The sequence below is a fragment of the Neofelis nebulosa genome, chromosome 9 (genome assembly GCF_028018385.1).
Source record: "Neofelis nebulosa isolate mNeoNeb1 chromosome 9, mNeoNeb1.pri, whole genome shotgun sequence".
NCBI lineage: Eukaryota > Metazoa > Chordata > Mammalia > Carnivora > Felidae > Neofelis > Neofelis nebulosa.
In genome coordinates this window covers 74,080,331-74,095,787 of record NC_080790.1, presented here as the reverse complement: position 1 = coordinate 74,095,787, position 15,457 = coordinate 74,080,331, and the positions used below count along the sequence as shown (strand labels likewise).

Sequence of the window (15,457 nt, the reverse complement as noted above, 5' to 3'; positions counted from 1 at the left end):
AAGGATTTTCTTTCCTTGTGAAAGAACTAGTTTTCAAGGCTCTGCATTTCCCTTGTTCAGTTTTATCCATCAATATTTTTTCTGCCAAATTTCATTTCTGATCTAACTAGGGTTCAAAACTGGATGGATACCAGTGATCAGTGAGGCCTTGAGAAGATCTGGTAGCTATGTCATTGCTGTGAAGGCTGCATTTCTGGTCTGCCATGTGAGAGTTTCCTTAGTAACTGGCTGGGAAATCGTATGTGCTAGAACAGGACCCATCTGCAGCTCTTGCCCTCCAGAACTCTGACAGTATCAGGACTGTGGACAGCAGCAGGTTGCAGGTCCTGGGCACAGAACCCAGATAAGGAGGGCAGGAGCAAGGCTGAGTGCACATTAGGAGATAGGCAAGGGATTAGGTCAGACCTGGAAAATGCCACTAGAAATCTGTCAACCAGCAAGGAGGGAAGGTCAGGATCCAGATCAGTGCAGAGTGACCAGTGGGGGAGTCTATCCAGGAAGACAGTATGTGAAAATCAGAAGGCAACCTGTCAAGAGTTAAGAGTTGAAAGCAAACCAGGAAAATAGTCAAAACACAACCAACTGACTTTTTACAAAAGTGTCAGTGTAACTCAATGGGAAAAGGATAATTTTTCTCAACAACTGGTGCAGAAACAAATTTTTAACCATATGTAAAAATGAACCTTGACCATTCCATAACAAAATTTGACTTGAAATTGATCTGCAAAGGCTAAAACTATAAAACTTTTAACAGAAAATATAGGAGAAAATCTTAGTGATCTTGAGTTTGCCAAAAATCACTTAAAAGGATTCAAAAAATATGAACTCTAACAGTGTGGATATACTTAATGCAACTGAACCTGAAAGTAGTCAAAATGGTAACTTTATGTTATGTATATTTTACCACAATAATGGGAAGGGGAGGGGGAGGGAGAAGTGTGGGAGAGGGAGATGGGAGGCAAAGGGAGAGAAACTTCCCTCCAGGCAATTGCCAGTGAAAAACACACCCACAAACTATAAAGAAAATTCAAAATTTAGAACTTCTGTACTTTAAAAGACACTGTTATAAAAATGAAAAGGTGAGACATGAAAAGTTGCAAAACGTTATCTGACAAAGGACATGTTCTAGATTATATAAAGAAGTCTTACAACTCATAATAAGACAAACAACCCAATCTTTTTTTTTTTAATGGGCAAAAAATTTGAACAGACAATTCACCATAGTAGATAGATGGCAAATAAGGACATGAAAAGATGCCTAACATGATTAGTCATTAGGGAAATGCAAATTAAAACTACAATGAAGGGTGCCTAGGTGGCTTAGTCTGTTAAGCATACAACTCTTGAGTTCAAGCCCTGCATTGGGCTTTGCACTGGGTGTAAAGCCTATTTAAAACACACACACACACACACACACACACACACACACACAAAATGAAAAATTACTATATGCCTATGAGAATGACTAAAATTAAAAAGACTAATTATACCAAATGTTGGCAAGAAAGAGTAGAAACTAGAATTCCTCATATACTGCTGGCAGGGATGTGAAATAGCACAACCATTTTGGAAATGGCTTGATCATTTTTTGTAATATTAAACATACACCTACTATGTGATCTAGTCATTCCACACCTAGGTATTTACACTAAGGAAATGGAAGCCTATGTCCACAAAAAGACTTGTACTTGATAGGCACCTGGGAGGCTGAGTCTGAGCATCGACTACAGCTCAGGTCATGATCTCAGGTTTCGTGAGTTTAAGCCCTGTATCGAGCTTGCTGCTGTCAGCATGGAGCCTGCTTTGGGTCCTCTGTAGCCCTCTCTGTCTGCCCCTCCCTCCCCCACTCATGCTCTCTCTCTCTCAAAAATAAACATTTTTTTTAAAAAAGGACTTGTACTTGAATGCTCATAGTAGTTTTATTTGTAATAGCCGAAAACTGGAAATAATTCAAATGTCCATCAAGAGGTAAATGGATAAACAAATTTTAGTGCATCTATACAATGAAATACTGCTCAGCAGTAAAAAGGAATGAACTATTGTTACATACAACAACATGGACGAACCTCAAAATAATTATGCTGAATGAAGACAGGCCAAAAAAAGACTACATGCTCTCTGTTCCCATATATAAAATTCTGGAAAATGCAAATTAATCTATAGGGACAGAAAGCAGATCATTGGTTGCCTAGGAGCAGGTAGCAGTGGAGGAAATGAGGGATGCACAAGGAAGCTTTGAGGAGTGATAGACTTATTCATTATCTTGATTTCAGCAACAGTTTCATGGCTGTACACATATGTCAGAACTCATCAAATTGTATTCTTAAATATATATCAGTTATAATTCAACAAAGCCTTTTTTGGAAAAGGATAAGAAAAAAGGGAAAACCCACTCTGCCATCAATAGGCAATACCTGCTCATGGCAACAATTTGGGCTCTGGAGACTTCACCTGTTTGAACTCAGGCTCTGTATGACTTACAAGCTGGGTGACTTTGGCAAAATCATGTAATCACTCTAAGCCTTGCTTTCTTTATCTGTGCAATGAGGATAATAATAAACTACTTGGAATGGTAGCTAAGAATGGGAAATGTAGGCTATCGTGGTCATAATCATCATTTATAAAGGTGATGATTGAAATACTAGGCAGAAATAAGGGAGATCAGCATCCAGGTGGGTGGATGAAGGGGTGTAGGTGAGAAGTCATGAATTCAAGTTTGACTGTAATACCCAAAAGACCCACTGCCCCAAGGAATGGTGTTTTGAGGCAAACTTGTGACCAGCCTGAGCCCAGACCCCAGGTTTGGCTTCAGGGGAGAGACAGGTGGATAAACCTGGATGAAAATATGTGGATGGAAAATACACAGGTTGACAGACTACATAAGGACCGTTCCAGAAATTCCCAAGTTTCTAATCAACACCTTGCTGGTGCCACCTTAGACTCATTGGAAGATAAACTCTTCCCTGTCCCTCTCTCCCTGAAGGTTGTTTCCTGACTTAGCACAGGAGCCACCTTTCAGCCTTCCAGCGCTTTCCAGTCAACCACCCCTCAAGGCTTAACCACAGCTCACACCAGATCTGCATGCCACCTGAGAGAATCAGCACAGCCCCTCTTTCTGGTCTGAGCAATCAGAGCACTCACTCAGTTCCACCTAGAAAAATGGTGTCAGGGTAATGGCAATGCTACCAAAGGCTGACTACTCATGGCAAGGGCAGCAAAATCTGTAGAGAATAATGCAAAAGACAAAAAGAGAATAATGCAGAAATGCTGAACTGGTAGGGGCAGAGGATGGGGAGGGGAGATGGCTGGTCAGAAATTGAAGGAGACTTCTCTAGCAACCATTGCTGGGCCAGGTGAGCACAAACCCAAAAAAACAAAGATAGAATCAGCAGTCAGGGTTGTGGTGGATCCAGTTGGCCAGAAGCCTGGGTTCAGGCAATTTCATTCTCTGGGAGAGTTTCCTACAGGAACAGGAACAGGAAAGAAGTGAGAAAATGATTATTCAAATTAATAAATAGGTGGGGCAGGCCAGTGCTTCAGTCTCTGAGGGGGCTTGTGCCAGAGTCGAGGGTGCTGCATGGTGGAAAGGCATCTCAGCTAGAAAGAACCACAGCAAGGATAAGAGTTCTTAAGAATCCATGGTTCACAATCCAGCTCCACTGCTATGCCACCTATTTAGAGTGCGTCACCTGGGTTTTGGATGGGTTCAGCCAGTGGGAGACATGGAAAGGATGGGAAAGCAGGAAAGAAGAGAGATCAGGGTATTCCCTATTGCCTCTTGCTTGGAAGCCTGGTCCTGGCAGTGGCTGTGTCCCTTGGTGACTCTCGCTCTACCCCCAGGGGTTCAGTTCTCACCTATCTCTGGTCTCACTCTTTCCACTCCTTAATCTTTTAGATTTGTGGGTAGTCAGAGCTTCCTGCTGTTGCTCATCTCTGGGTGCCTCACCAGCTTTTGTTTGTCCCTGAATCCTGTCCTCAGCTCTCTAAATGAAACCCTTCATTTGAAGCAGATCCATCAGATCCTATTCCCTACCAGGACCTGCCTGATAAAGCCACTTGTTAGCTGCATAAAAAAAACAATGCAGTCAATCTCTGGGCTCCACTTTGTCATGGGGGTGGGGGGGGGGGGGGCGGGTACTAGAAATTGTGAGTTTTAGACAATATAATGCATACAGTTCCCACCCCACCCCACCCCCACACCCCACCGTTATCCCAGGTGATGCTCCAGCCAAAGCCTGGCAGGACAAAGACTCATGGATTCTGTAGGTCTCCCTCTCCCTCCTCCCTGAGACTTTCTTTCTCTCAGATAAACCCTGCTTGTTCTGACTGAAGGAGAGAGGAAGAATATTCCTCTGGCTCCTCATCATGCAGGCCTGGGAAAGCAGGAAGGGCATTCTGCCAGCCCAGCACATCAACCTCCCCTCCCTCCAACCCCCACCCTACAAAGGTCAGCCTGCCCGGAATAAGGAAGTACCCGCAGCTGGGAAAGGTAAATCCAAATCCGAAAATACAGGAACTGAGTATTTCAACCAACATGGGCCTGCAGCGTCCTTGCAGAGCACTGTTTATGAAGCAATAAACCATTTAAATGACTCTGTTTTGTAACCCACAAAGTCTCCTTGAATGGCTTATAGGAAGATACAGCTAATAAGAGTCTAGGACGACTGGAGGACTGGAGCATGAGGCTGGGGCATCTTTGCCTCAAAGCTGCAGGTTTCCTTTGGAGGAGGTGGAAACCTCTGTGAGAAGTAATAACCCCTGGAAAGATTGCCATGAGGTGTGTGCCCCTGGGGAAGACCCTAGGGTTCAGGCAGGGCAGCCTGAATCACGGATATTAAAGACCAGTTTTGTAAGGAAGAGTTATATGGAAAAGATACATAATTTTTTGTAGTGGGCAGGAAAGGGAGGGCTATAGTGGTGGTCAAAAGCACGGCATGGAGTCCTGAGTTTAAATCCAGGCTCTGCCATTTATTTGGTGTCTGACCTTGGCAAATGTCCTTACCCTCTCTGACTCAGTTCGGTCATCTGTAAGATAGGGATAACAGTAATAATATGCCTGTCTTATAGAGTTTGGGAGGGGATTAAATGAGATCATATATGTTATGTGCTTAGCATGGGGCCTGGCATGGTAAATGTTCAAGAAATTAGCCATTATCAAGAATGTTACCACCACACTCATCTCTTTCCATCTAGCCATTCTTTTTCCCAGCTCCAAAGAGAACAAGGGTCCCTGGGGAATTAACAGTGATAACTGACACCAACTTCTGGGAGGGTGATATAGTAACAAATTCCAGACCCAGATCAACTCTCACAGCCCAGCAGAGTTTAGAGGCTGTTGGAGGGAAAGGGCAGAAGCTGGGAGAGCTGCATGGCTGGCAACAAGTGAACTGCATGCAAATGGTCGACGGAAGCATGCCAGAGGCTAGTGGTCTCCTCAGGGCAATGTCTTAGGTACGCTGACACAGGACTGCCAAAGCTGGACATGATTACACACCCCTTTGCAGAGGCATAATACTTGGGGGAGGGTCTCAGTTTTGAAAACACCATCATTTATAGGAAATACAATCAGTTGATGTTAGAAAGATGAGTAGCAAGAGACAGGATGGTTCCAAGGGAGGATCCAAGGCCATAGTCTACCTTGATAAATTTTCCAAGGTCTGGGGCTGTCCCTCATCAGGCTCCCAAACTTGATGTGATCAATAGGCTGAGGGTGGATTTATCTTTTAGGAATAGACTGACATCAACCAAAGTAATAAAACACTGATATATAGATTAGAATGCTAATTCTCTCTGTCTCTGCCTCTTTCTTTCTTCCTAATATTTAATGAATGCCTACAATGTGTCAGGCAGCTATAAATAAAGCAGTCTCCAATCTCATAGAGCATGCATTCTAGTTGGGAGATACATAAACGTCTTTCAAGAGAATCAAAAGACAAGCCACAGACTGGAGAAAATATTTACAAAAGATCTATCTGAAAAGGAATGTTAAGCTAGGATATGCAAAAAATTGTTCAAACCCAACATTAAGGAACAAGCAACACAAAAACTGGGCACAAGATCTAAACAGATAGATACCTCACCACAGAAAATACAAATGGCAAAATAAGCATATGAGGAAATGCCCAACACCATGTGTCATGAGGGAATTTCAAATTAAAACAATGAGATTATACTCCACACCTATTAGAATGGCCAAATTCCAGAACACAACAACACTAAATGTTGGCAAGGATGTGGGGCAAAAGGAATTCTCATTCATTGCTGGTGAGAATGCAAAATGGTATAGCTATTTTGGAAGACAGATTGGCAGGGTTTTTTTTTTTAATTTTTTTTAATGTTTATTTATTTTTGAGACAGAGAGAGACAGAGCATGAATGAGGGAGGGTCAGAGAGAGAGGGAGACAAAGAATCCGAAGCAGGCTTCAGGCTCTGAGCTGTCAGCACAGAGCCCGACGCGGGGCTCAAGCTCATGGACCTCTTATTCATAACTGCCCAAACTTAGGGGCAACCAAGATGTCCTTCAGCAGGTGAATGGATAGAAATAAACTGTGGTCCATCCATATAATGGAATATTATTCAGTAATAAAAAGTAATGAGCTATTAAGCCATGGAAAAACATGGAGAAAACTTCAATGTATATTATTCAGTACAAGAAGCCAATCTGAAAAGGCTCCATATTGTATGATTCTAACTACTTGACATTCTGGGAAGGGCAAAACTATGAAGACAGTAAAAAGATCAGTGGTTTCCAGGTGTTAGTGGGGAGAGAGGGATGAACAGCAGAGCACAGAGGATTTTGAGGGCACTGAAACTCTGCATGATACCATAATGGTGGGTACATGTCATTAGAAATTTGTCCTGACCCATAAAATGTACAACAAAAAGTAATGGCTCACACATACTGTGGACCTTGATTGGTGGTAGTGCATGGGCCGGGGGGGGTGGGGGGGGGTGGAGGGCTTATGAGGGAACTCTGTACAGTCAGCTCCATTTTTCTAGAAACCTAAAGCTGCTCTAAAAGTCTATTAATTTTAAAAATCTACATAAATAATTAAGAGCAGAGAATGATAGGCACCATAAGAGATACTTAGGGTTAGGTGTGGGAACATGAGGAAAGGGGGGCACTTAGCCAAGTTAAAGCCATCTCCACAGAGCCAAGGTGAGGGGGCAGGGGAGGCATTCCAGGACAAGAGAACAGCAAGTGGGTGCAGTCCTGAGTAACGACTGCCCAGAAGACTGGGATCCCTGCCTCTGCAGGCCTGCACACCTTTTCCCTGCAGGTACACAGTACACAGGGGGAAGACCTATGGTCAGAAGACTGCATGGCATGCAAGAAGCCAGAGCAAGGGAGGAAGTGATCCCGGGTAGCGAGCTGACAGAAGGCCTCGGTGGCCTCCTGCCAGTCCAGGCCTCACCCTGCCCAGGGCCGGGATGCTTTTGGATGGAGGCTGATCCCCAGAGGTAGTGCTGGAGAGTCTGCCCCATTGCCCCTGTCATCCATAAGTCCTTTCTTCAGGTTGGTTGATGCAATTCAGTTGGCTACTGTTAATCTTGCGTGGGCAAATTATTCAAATTGTTCAACCTCTCTGTATGTATTTACTCATCTACAAAACAGGGATAATAAAAGCTACTTTGCAGAGCTCAATGGTGAAGATGAAGAATCTGTGAGGTAGTGAAGCTATGTGAAGCCCCTCTCCCAAAAATAGTAGCTATTCAGGGGCGCCTGGGTGGCTCAGTCGGTTAAGCGTCCGACTTCAGCTCAGGTCACGATCTTGTGGTCCGTGAGTTCGAGCCCCGCGTCAGGCTCTGGGCTGATGATGGCCCAGAGCCTGGAGCCTGCTTCCAATTCTGTGTCTCCCTCTCTCTCTGACCCTCCCCCGTTCATGCTCTGCCTCTGTCTCAAAAATAAATAAACGTTAAAAAAATATTTAAAAAAAATAGTAGCTGTTCAATAGATGGTTAATTTTAATTGCCGTTATTTGTATTGTTTTGATTATTCCTCACCAGCCTGTGAGCCTCGTCAATTCTTTAAGGGACAGAGGTAGAGCAGAGGAGTGGCCTATAAAGTGGTCTAGGGCACACAATCTGTGTAATCGCAGGCAAGTACTGTGAGAACCAGAGAGGAAATTCCAGGAGGAGAAAAAGCTTTTTAAATGACTTACTAAGGTGAACTGAGCACATGTGGAGCTGGCGGTGGTTTTACGAGTTCAAGAGAATGGGCAAGAGACAACTGAGATGAGTGAGGACAGGGAAATCAAGGGGTCTGGACATATGGGAGGTCTCCTATATTGAACTCCACACCTCCCAAAACACTGAGTTGCCCACCTTCTGACCCAAAGCACTGGCTATACGAGGAAGGAAGTTGCCTCTAGGAAGGGACCTCTGTTCCTAGAGCAGTCATGACCTTGATGAGCAAGACAAAATGACTCCATCTGTCTCAGAAACAGAGAGTGCAGACCAGAGGAGGGGAAGAACATTCTGTATTTTCTCCTTTATTCCCTTTCTTCCAGCCTTCCCATATTTGACAGGCTCCATTTTCTTACTAGTGGAGGGGAAAAAAGACAACTAAGATTTTTCTTGAATCTTGGCAACAGAGCTCAGACTTTTATTAGTGTGCAGTAAAAATGGCACTGACCTCAGTAACAAATAAATTAAATCCTGGTTGGCTTGGAGTTTAACATCTTGGCCTTTTTAAGTTCACTTACCAAGTGATTTACTTCCTTAGTTCCTTTAACCCAATATCCCCAGCAGCTGACCTTCCAGTGGTTATCATTTATCTTGCCTCAGGGATACAGATCAAAGACAAAGCTGAAAATGGGTCTTAGAAATATTCATGAAGATTAGGGGCGCCTGGGTGGCTCAGTCCGCTCAGGTGATGATCTCATGGCTTGTGAGTTTAAGTCCTGCATCAGGCTCTGAACTGGCAGTGTGGAGCCTGCTTGGGATTCTCTCCCCCTTTCTCACTGCTGTTCCCCCTGCTTGCAAGCTCTCTCTCTCTCTTATGCTCTCTCTCTTTGAAAGTAAATAAACATTAAAAAAAGAAATATTGAGGATTGAATGTGTTTTAGACATGCATACCATGGAGGAGTGAGAGCTAGCTCCCTGTCTCTAGCTAAAAAAGAATTCACTTAAGGGATGGGCTATACAGAAGGAGATTTAAGTTGGGAAGTGGGGACCTGGGACCCAATTCCTGAACCTGTTCCTCATCAATAGAGTGACCTTGAGCAAGTCACATTACTTCTCTGAGCCTAAGTTCCCTCTCTGTGAAACAGAGGTTGGAGGGCTGGCTCAGGACACCCAGCCAGCTTGCCATTTATTTACCATGTCACCAAATATTTGTTCAGGTCTTGTCCTTCCAATCTCCTCAATGCCTTCAGTAGTCTAAGGATACCTGTTTTGATCATTTCACCATAGATAGTAACTGTCTCAGAACTGTTCAGTCTCCTCATCTGCAGCAGGGGTGGAGTAATGACCTAAGGTTCAGTGACGCCTCTAGTTACTGGCTCAGGGCTCTGCAGAGCAGCTGGCGGTGATGTTCCTGGGAAATGAGCTGGAGGCTGCTAGTTTGGCTATTTCCCTGAACAGCTGGTGTGGAGAGTAGAGAGAGCAGGACAACCTCTGAGACTCTGGCCAACTGCAGTATGTATTAAGGGCAACCCAGATGGCTGCTAGCCAACAACCCAGGCCTATGTAATTTGCACACTGTAGTTTCTCCTTCTGAAGGTCTCTCTCTCCGGTATATAGTGACAGAAGTTTGTTTCATTCCCCTTCTGCACCTGCCCACCTGAGTGAGGCCTCAACTTGAGTCTCTATCTCCACATGGATCCTCATGAGTCTCTTCCTTCCCCAGGGCCAATCTGTGACCCCTCACACAGGCTCCAAGACGATCATGCTTTCTTGAGCAGGCTGTAGGGGAGGAGGTCTAAGGGAAGATCACACTCCCTTGCCCCACTGTGTTGCAAGTGTGGCTGTAGCTTCTTATTTTGCTAAAACTGTAAGTTAATAAAACTGCTGAAAGCTGGGGATTGGCAAAAGAGAGTTACAATCACAGAATAAAGACAATTAAGTTGGGGGTGACTGCGTGGCACAGTTGGTTAAGCATCCGATTTTGTCTTGATTTCAGCTCAGGTCATGATCTTGCAGTGGTTTGTGAGATCAAGCCCCACATTGGGCTCTGCACTGACAACGTGGAACCTGCTTGAGATTCTGTCTCTTTCTCTCTCTGCCCTCCTCTCTCTCTCTCAATCTCTGTCAAAATAAGTAAATAATCATTAAAAAAAAAAAAAGTTGGAGGAGGCTGCCTATAAACTCTCCTAGAGCCCACTGACCCATGGCCTGGGTCCCCTGCCTGCCTTCTCCCTCCACAGCCTTCAGGCCTGCCATCTGACTACAGAGCTAACCTAACTCCCAGACAGGGGGGCCCTTGGCCAGACTCCCCTACCTGGAGTCCAGCCCCCACCTCTTTGTTTTTTCCCTAGAGAAGAGGAAAGCTCCTCCTCCACAAAGTGAACCCTAGAAGAACTTCTGCAGTGAGTGTGGTAGCTATGTCTGCCCATTGGAAAGACAGCCTTCTATATTAGTATGCACAGCCATTTATTTCTTCTTGTCTCCATTTGTCCATTCTAGAATCAGCTCTGAGTTTTTCCTCTGCATAACCAAAAAGCCCAGTGTTTTTCCCAAAACAAAAAACGGTCTTTTCTGGTAGATAGATTTTCCTCTTCCTTTGCTAAACAGAAAATAGCTGAGGCTTTGGAATTACTGCATTCCCTGCTTCAAGCCCTCCAAGTTGCAGTGGTATCAGGGTCTGATAAAGAGAGCACCCCATCATATAAGTAATAATCAGACATGAATAACCATATTTGGACCAGTCATAGTTGAAGGCAGAAGGTGCCAGGCAGCCTTCAGAAGTAGGGCCTTCTGCAAATCAAGGTTTTAAACTAAGCACAGAATGGCCTTCGAGTCTGTAGCACATGGCTTCATCAGCCAGCAGGACCAAATTATCCCTGTGTTTACTTTTTTTTAAAAAGGCACTGACCTATGAATAAATAGCACTTGACATTGAAAATTGCCACATTAAATACCCTGCTCCTCTCCCCGATTATGGCAGCCTCCGGAGCTCTTCCAAATTGTCACCTAGGATGAATATGACAGCAAACAATGCTTTAAAAGTAAGTAATCTGCTCTATAATTATTTTAGCGGCTGCAACTGCCAACCAGCAGGATCACTTATGAAAAAGGATGCAGTCGTTCCTTATTAAAAATGCATGAATATAGTCTCTTGATTGTGGAAATAATCAGCAGACTATCTAATGTAACAAGACTTAGCCACAGAAGAATTAATTAGGGTGAAATTGATTAAGGAAAAGAGGGTAAAAATCTATCTGTGATGATTCAGGCTCCGATTAAACTCAAGCATTAATTCTCACATTCTTTTCAAATTAAGAGCCTCATCTAAATGCTCTGCATTAATATTCCAGTGTACACCACCCTCCCTTAAAACCAAAGAGAAATGCAAGACATTTCTAATGAAAGCTAAAGATCATGTTCTTGTTGACTATAAAGCCTCTGTCTTAAGGATTTCAGGAGATTGGAGTTTTAATTATTATTTTAAATAAAGGGGCAAGGAGTTGGAGTGGGTGTAGTGAAATCCCCAAATTCATTCTGGTTTTGAACACTTAGCACTTCTGTCAGGAGATTTCTCAAAAACTAAAGGAAGCATGCAACACAAAAAAATTATGTGGCAGCCTCCTGAATTCTCTTTGTTTTGCAGTGACCTGCTCTGGTACAGATAAGGGGAGCTTGAAGGGGTCATATGTATTCCATCCTTCACCCTGAGGCAGAGCTCTATCAAACCAGAGAGCCATCCATAATTATCTACCATCTCCTGAGAGGCCTGCGGGCGCTCCACAACTCCCTTGGTAACACCAGCAGCTAATATATTCCCAGCTCCAGAATATGTCCTTCCCCCTCCCCCTGCAGCCATTAAAGGACGCTAGTGAGGAGAAGCTTCCCGCATCACTGATTTTTCTCTTTTCATTTTTCCTCCCTTAGGAGCCAGCTCTGTGGTTCCCGGCTCTCCCCAGCCAAACTGTGCTTACGTTTCATAGGGTCACTGACCTTTCTTTCCTTGCTGCTCCAACAACTGCTATCTTTGCAGCTCTTCTTCCATCTGCTGCCTTGTTTTTTGTTCCATGGCCATTGTGGTTGAGTACGTCCTTTGTCTGAGCTGGGACAGACAACTCCTGGCTGAGAAGCATCCCGGAAGGCTCAGAGCCGTCCCTCTGTGCAGTATGCAACCACTCAACACCATCTGGGGGACACACTAGCCAAGATGCTCTGAGGTAGGGCACTCAGGGTTGCCAGCCTTATCAGTGAAATATGGAAAGACAGAAATAAAGAAGCAATTTCAAGACCTTTGGCCTGAATATGATCTTCTTTTCTCTTTGCCACCCTAGAAGGTAATCATGGTCAGAGTGGGAGATAGAGTTGTTCAAGAGGCCTCCAAGCAGAATCTATTTCCACTTTGGGTAGTCTAGCCAGGTCTCCCTGAGGAGTGTGTCAAGCAGTGTGGCCTGGGAGAGGGCTTTCCAGACAGAGGGGATGGTGTAAGGGGATCTGGAAACAGCATGAATGTGGCAGGCTTCACTTTCCTGGGCCTACAAGGGAAATCTCATTTATATTTATTATAAAATATCCATGATGCTTTTCTCCCCCACAGACCTGCTTGCTAGTCTCAACTGCTTCAAGCATAGCTGGGCAGATGTCATTGGAGGAATCTGGGGTAGGCCACAAAAGAGCTATAGGGAGATACCACTGAGAGCCTCAGGGAGAAGTCCACATACTACCTCAGGAACACAGTCATACTCTCCTAGAGCCTGGCTCCACTGCCCATACCTCCAGCCCAACGCTCACCGTACGTGACTTTGAATGACAAACGAGGAATATGGCAAGGTGGCAAGGCCCTGTCTCCCCTCTCAGGATGTTCCTTCCCTTCTATGTAAATTTGTGGTTGCAAATTGTCATGAGGAGGCAGGGACCCCAAACCAGTCCAGCCCTAAATGCAAATATTAATGGGGGAAGGGAAGGATGGTCATCCTAACAACACCCATCCACAGAGCCAGCATCTCAGACTCAACCAAAAGGTCCTATGCCCTACACAAAGGCTACCATGGCCATAACCAATCCTCTTCCTCTTCTCTCTCCCCTCTCTTTTACACTATTCTTCTCCCATCTTTCCCTCAATTTGGTTATTAGCAACCTGATTCTAAGGGCCTACCCAAGACTTAGACTTTATCCTTGGTACTGAGGAGGATGCAAGAGAAAAAGATGTGAACGCTGCTCTCCGGGATTTCACAGGTGGTCAGGAGAATGACATGAACCCACAGCAAGTGACAAACCATAATAGAGGAGCCACCAATTTAACATTGATGTCAGAAAGGAGCAACCCTTGGAACATGGGCTGGGGTAATCAGGAAGACTCTGGGGAATAGGTGGGACTTGAATTAAGTCTTGAGGCTCAGTTGGCATCACATAGATTGAAGGGAGAAAGGAAAGATTCTAAGGAAGGGTGGGACAGCAAAAGCCCAGGCTGGAGAGCAGGTTAGAGGACCCTTCAGTCTGACTGCAAGGGAAGATAATGCTGGGGAGTAAGGAAGCCAAGCTTTGCAAAGCCTTGAATGCCAGCTATGGAGGTTTGGATTTTAAGCTAAGTTGTTGATTATCAAACTTTAGTGTGCTGCAGCATTCCCTGGGGTACTGGCTAAAATGAAAGATTCCCAGGCCCCAGACTCAGTAGGCATGGCATTTTAAAGTTTATTTATTTATTTTGAAGGGGGGGAGGGGGAGGGGCAGAGGGAGAGGGAGAGAGAGAATCCCAAGCAGGCTCCACACTGTCAGCAAAGAGCTCAACCCAGGGCTCAAATCTCATGAACTGTTGAGATCATGACCTGAGCCAAAACCGAGAGTCGTATGCTTAACTGACTGAGCCACCCAGGAATGGGAGGGCATTTTAAATAAGCACCTCAGGTGACTCTGATGGTGACCCACAGGCATGTTTGCTGAAGGTTCTTTTCTCACCATTTTTGTCCTGTGGGTTTTGTTTGCATCATGGAAACCACAGCACCAAAGAGGGTTCCCAGTTTCTGCAAGGATGTTGAGCCTTGTCTTCTAGGAACCTGGAGGCTGGGGCAAGGAACAATTTTGACTACACTAAAGCCAAAGGGAAAGCAGCTCTATTGAACAACTCACAACTAGAGTCATTCCTGAACAAGAGTGGAGAAGCTGCCTCAGACCCTGGAACTGTGTGGGGCCCCCCTCTTGAGTGACCCCAGTGATTAAAAATGGAGCCAATGAAGAAATACCTTTGCTGGAGATATTGTAAAAGTGTTCAGCTCTAGGTTCCTTTAAATAGCTATCTCCCGGGGCACCTGGGTTGCTCAGTCAGTTGAGGGTCCGACTTTGGCTCAGGTCATGATCACACGGTTCACGGGTTTGAGCCCCGCATAGGGCTCAGTGCTGACAGCTCAGAGCCTGGAGCCTGCTTCAGATTCTGTGTCTCCCTCTCTCTCTGCCCCTCCCTGCTCATGCTCTCTCTCTCTCTCTCTCTCTCTCTCTCTCTGAAAAATAAACATTAAAAAAAACCTGTCATTAAAAAAATGATAAGGAAGGAAGGAAGGAAGGAAGGAAGGAAGGAAGGAAGGAAGGAAGGAAGGAAGGAAGGAAGGAAGGAAGGAAAGAAGAAAAAGCTATCTCCCTTTAGCACTGTGACATACATTGAACCCTGGATCCGCCATTTAATACATGCGTTTAATGGCAAGTTACTTGCCCTCTCTATTAAATCTGTTTGCTCAAGTCTCAATGTTTACTGGGAAATTTTCAAACCTAGAGAAAAGTTGAAAGGATCAGGAAAACCTATAAATCTTTATCTAGATTTACCAAGTGTTAACATTTTGCCATTTGTTTCCCTTTTTTCACTTTATATAAACATGTTAAGTATACATAGGTTTATATATTATATATACACACTTATTATCTATCTATCTATCTATCTATCTATCTATCTATCTATCTACTCTTTGTTTTTGCAAAAGCATTTGAAAGTCACAGATATCATTACATTTCACTCCAAATACTTAGGAACCAGGACATTCCTCCTATAATTCCTCCCATAACCACAACATCATTATCACACCTAAGAAAGTTAACATTGATGCAGTAATATTAGCTAATTTATAAAACATACTGGAATTTCTCTGATTCTCCCAAAATATTCTTTATGGCTTAAAAAAGACACAGGATACAATCAAGATTCACAAAGTATATTTAATTGTCATGTCTCTTTATTTTCCTTTAACTTAGTATGGGTCTCTCCCTGTCTCTGTTTTGTTTATGACATTGGCATTTTTGAAGAGTCCAGGAAAATTGTCTTGTAAAATGTTCCACAATCTGGATTTGTCTG

General features: G+C 44.2%; 1 long non-coding RNA gene across 1 annotated transcript in view; it reads left to right on the top strand.

Annotated features, from left to right (window-relative positions):
* Window positions 1-12,412, top strand: part of LOC131485131 (uncharacterized) — a 46,061-nt gene extending 33,649 nt beyond the window's left edge. The window contains exon 3 of the long non-coding RNA XR_009248654.1: window positions 12,052-12,412. This is a non-coding gene — a long non-coding RNA (uncharacterized LOC131485131). The remainder of the gene's footprint in view (window positions 1-12,051) is intronic.
* Window positions 12,413-15,457: the final 3,045 nt, after the last annotated feature.